This window comes from Macaca mulatta, chromosome 12 (genome assembly GCF_049350105.2).
Source record: "Macaca mulatta isolate MMU2019108-1 chromosome 12, T2T-MMU8v2.0, whole genome shotgun sequence".
In the NCBI taxonomy this organism is placed as follows: Eukaryota; Metazoa; Chordata; class Mammalia; order Primates; family Cercopithecidae; genus Macaca; species Macaca mulatta.
The window spans coordinates 62,850,775-62,855,847 of record NC_133417.1 but is presented as its reverse complement, the minus strand read 5'-3'; the positions used below and the strand labels follow the sequence as shown (position 1 = coordinate 62,855,847).

Sequence of the window (5,073 nt, the reverse complement as noted above, 5' to 3'; positions counted from 1 at the left end):
CTCCCAAAGCTCCTATTTCAACGTTATCTATTTCTATGAAATGCACCATATCCCTTCAGTTACATGATGCAGAAAGCTAAACATTTTTCCTCTTCTATTTTCCTCAACCCTACATTCAGTCACCATAGCGAGTTAATATTATCTCTTTAACATTTTTCAAATTTGTTGTCAGCCTCTATTCTCTAGCACGTCAGTACTGAACTCTAGTTTAGACTACCATCTTCTTTTATCTGTTTATTCCAGCATCTTGTTATCAATCTTCTCACCTCCTCACTGGCCTCCTCTTTAATCCATTTTTCATGCTGTCAGAGTGAAGTTTTTAATGGTAAAATCAGATCACATTGTGCTCAATTCAGTAACACATATACCAAAATTAGAACAATTCAGAGAAGACTAGTATGGCCTTTGTGCAAGGATGACTTAAGATTTGCAAAGCATTTCATATTTTTTTCTGTATTCAAGGGTACACAATGTACTGGAGATGATCAGTAATGAGTAGGATATCTAGATTTGGAATTATATATTATAACTTGCATGACAATAACAACAAAAAATGAGGGGGAAGGGGATGGGCTACATAGGAACAAAGTTGTGTATATTATTGTAATTAAGTTGGCATTAACTTGAAATAGATTGTTATAAATTATGATGTTGTCATAATTCTAACAGCAACCTGTGATGATTAATTTTATATGTCAACTTGACTGGCCTAAGGAATGCCCAGATAGCTGGTAAAGATTATTTATGGGTGTGTCTGTGAAGGTGTTTCTTGACAAGGTTAGTATTTGAATCAACAGACTGAGCAAAGAAGATCAACCCTCATCAGTGTGGGTGGACATAATCTAATCTGTTGAAGGCATGAATCAAATAAAAAGGCAGAGGAAGGGTTATTTTTTTCTCTCTTCTTGAATTGGGACATTCGGCTTCTCCTGCCCTCAGATATTGAAACTACTGGTTCTCGGGCCTTTGGACTCCAGGACTTCCAAACCCTCCCCAACTCAAGTTCTCAGGAAATGGAGTTACACCAGTGTACACCCCACACCAGGATTAAACTTTTCTGGACGGAGACTTATGTCATTAGGTACTCTTGTTCTCAGGCCTTTGAACTTAAATTATACCACTGGTTTTCCTGGTTTCCCAGGAAATATGCAGACAGTATATCATTGGACTTCTTGGCCTCCATAATTCTGTGAGTCAATCCCTATAATAAATCTCCTCCTACATATCTCTATATACCCCATTGTTTCTCTTTCTCTGGAGAACCCTGGCTAACATACACCCACTAAGAAAACAATTCAAAAATAGCACAACAGAACACCAGGTAGACTTCTACGGTTTTTTACTCTAGTTCTTGGTGCCTGGATGGCCCCCCAACCCACACAAGACCTGGGGGAATTTGCTGCCCTGAAGAGAAGGACATAGGCCTGGCTGGTTTTGCCAGCTGATGATTGTAGAGCCCTAGAGCATTGAGTGAACATAGGTGGTAGCCAGGGAGTCGTTATAGCAGGCCTTGGGCCAGACCCAGTGCTATTCTCGCTTTATGTCCTACCCATCTCTGTCCAAAAGGTGGTGGCCACAGGGGTGCTTGTGTCACTCCATCCCTAGCTCCAGGTGGCTCAGAACAGAGAAAAAGAGACTCTTTGTTTGGAAGAAAGTAAAGGAAGAGAAGAAGAGTCTCTGCCTAGTAATACAGAGAATTCTTCTGGATCTTGTCCAAGAACATCAAGGTAGTACCTCTGTGAGTCTACAAGAACCAGAGCGTTACTGCCTCCTAAAGCAGATACAGCTTAGATCACAAAACCCTAGTCCTTTCAAATAGCTGGAAAGCCTCCCCAAGAAAGATGGGTACGAACAAGCCCAGACTATGAAGACTATGATAAATACTAACTCTTCAATACCCAGACTCAGAAGATCTACAAGTATTAAGATGATCCAGGAAAACATTATCTCACCAAAAGAAGTAAATAAGGCATGTGGGACCAATCCTGGAGAAAGAGATATGTGACTGTTCAGACAGAATTCCAAATAGATATATTGAAGAAACTCAGAGAAATTCAAGATAGCAAAGAGAAGGAATTTAGAATTCTATCAGATCAATCTAACAAAAAGATTGAAATAATTAAAAAGAATAAGTAGAAATCCTGGAGTGAAAAATGCAATTGACATACTGAAGAATGCATCAGAGTCTTTTAATGTAGAATTCATCAAGCAGAATAAATAATTAGTGAGGCTGAAAATAAGCTATTTGAAAACACATAGAAGAGACAAAAGAAAAAACAATAAAGAACAATGAAGCATACCTATGGAATCTAGAAAATAGCTTCAAAAGGAAAAGCTGAGCGTTATTGGTCTTAAAGAAGAGGTAAAGAAAGAGATAGGGATAGAAAGTTTAGTCAAAGGGATAATAACAGAACTTACAAAACCTAGAAACATATCAATATCCAAGTACAAGAAAATTCTAGAACACCGAGCAGATTTAACGCAAAGAAGACTACCTCAATGCATTTAATAATCAAACTCCCAAAGGTCAGAGATGAAGAAAGGATCCTAAAAGCAGAGAAAAGAAACAAATAACATACAATGAAGCTCTAGTACATCTGACAGGAGACTTTTCAGTGTAAAACCTTATGGGCTAGAAGAGAGTGGCATGACATATTTAAAGTGCTGAAGAGAACAAACTCTTAACCTAGAATAGTAAATCCCGCAAAATTACCCTTCAAACATGAAGGAGAAATAAAGACTTTCCCAGACAAAGAAAAGCCAAGTGATTTCATCAACACCAGACCTGTCCTACAAGAAATGCTAAAGGGATTACTTCATTCAGAAAGAAAAAGATGTTAATGAGCAAGAAGAAATCATCTAAAATACAAAACTCACTGGTGATAGTCAGTACACAGAAAAACACAGATTATTATAAGACTGTAACTGTGGTGTGTAAACTACTTTTATCTTAAGTAGAAAGATAAACAGTGAACCAATCAAAAATAATAACTACAATGTTTTAAGACATAGACAGTAGAGTAAGATATAAATAGCAACAACAAAAAGTTACAAAGCAGGGGGATGAAGTTAAGACATAGTCTATTAATTTTCTTTTGGCTTGTTTGTTTATGCAAATAGTGTTAAGTTTTTATCAGTTTAAAATAATGGGTTATAAGATAGTATTTGCAAGCCTCATGGTAACCTCAAATTGAAAAACATACAGTAAATACACAAAAAAGAAAAAGCAAGAAATGAAATAATATCACCAGATAAAATCATCTTCACTAAAAGGAAGACAAGAAAGAAAGAAGGGAGAGAAGACCACAAAACAACCTGAAAACAAATAACAAAATAGTAGGAATAAGTCCTTATTTATCAATAACAACACTGAATGTAAATGGATTAAACTCTCCAATCAAAAGACATAGAGTAACTGAATGGATTAAAAATAAATAAATAAAACTAGGCCCATTAATCTGTTGCCTACAAGAAATGCACTTCACCTACAAACACACACATAGAATGCAAATAAAGGGCTGGAAAAAAATATATTTCATGCCAATGAAAACCAAAGAAGAGCAAAAGTAGCTATACTTACATTAGACAAAATATATTTCAAGACAAAAACTATAAGAGACAAAGAAGGTCACTATATAATGATAAAGGGGTGAAATCAGCAAGAGAATATAACAATTTGAAATATGTATGCACCCAACACTGGAGCACCCAGAAATGTAAAGCAAATATTATCAGGGCTAAAGAGAGAGATAGACTCCAATACAATAGTAACTGGAGATTTCACCACCCCACTTTCAGCATTGAACAGATCTTCCAGAGAGAAAATCAACAAAGAAACACTGGGCCATGGCCCAAAGAAACACTGTACTATATAACAAATGAATGTAGTAGATATGTACAGAACATTTCATCCAACGGCTACAGAATACACATTCTTTTCCTTAGTACATGGATTATTCTCAGGGATAGACTACATGTTAGGTCACTACATGTTAGGTCACAAAACAAGTCTTAAAATAGTCAAAATAATTGAAATAATATCAAGCATCCTCTCTGATCACAACAGAATCATACTAGAACTCAATAAAAAGAGGAATTTTGGAAACTATACAAATACATGTTTAGTATTTGTATGTGTATTAGTCCATTTTCACGGACTAATGGACTTGGGTCAGTCAAGACAGACCCAAGACTGGTCAATTTACAAAAGAAAGAAATTTAATGGGCCAGGCACAGTGGCTCACACCTATAATCCCAGAACTTTGGGAGGCTGAGGTGGGCGGATCACAAGGTCAGGAGATCAAGATCATCCTGGTCAACATAGTGAAACTCTGTCTTTACTAAAAATTCAAAAATTAGTTGGGCGTGGCAGTGTGTGCCTGTAATCCCAGCTACTCAGGAGGCTGAGGCAGGAGAATCTCTTCAACCCAGGAGGCGGAGGTTGCAGTGAGCTGAGATCATGCCACTGCACTCCAGCCTGGCAACAGAGCTAGAATCCATCTCAAAAAAAAAAAAAAAAAAAAAAGTTCCACATGGCTAGGGAGGCCTTGCCATCATGGCGGAGGGCAAGGAGGAGCAAGTCATGTCTTGCATGGATGGCAGCAGGCAAAAAGAGATAAGTTGCGTACAGAAACTCCCCCTTGTAAAACCATCAGATCTCATGAGACTTATTCACTATCATGAGAACAGCATGGGAAAGACCTGCCCAATGATTCAGTTACCTCCCATGGGGTCCCTTTCATGACACATGGGAATTCAAGATGAGATTTGGGTGGGGGCACAGCCAAACCATATCATTCCACCCCTGGCCCCTCCCAAATCTCATATCCTCACATTTCAAAACCAGTCATGCCTTCCCAACAGTCCCCCAAAGTCTTAACTCATTTCAGCATTAACTCAAAAGTCCATAGTCTAAAGCCTCATCTGAGACAAGGCAAGGTCTTCCACCTATGAGCCTGTAAAATCAAAACAAGTGAGTTACTTCCTAGATAGAGTGGGGTACAGGCATTGGGTAAACACACCCATTCCAAATGGAAGAAACTGGCCAACACGAAGGGGCTACAGGCCCCACGC

At 38.0% G+C, this 5,073-nt stretch overlaps 1 non-coding gene across 1 annotated transcript; it reads left to right on the top strand.

Annotated features, from left to right (window-relative positions):
- Window positions 1–343: 343 nt before the first annotated feature.
- On the top strand, window positions 344–449 carry LOC114671567 (U6 spliceosomal RNA). Its single transcript, XR_003721606.1, has one exon. It is a non-coding gene; the product is annotated as a U6 spliceosomal RNA (small nuclear RNA).
- Window positions 450–5,073: the final 4,624 nt, after the last annotated feature.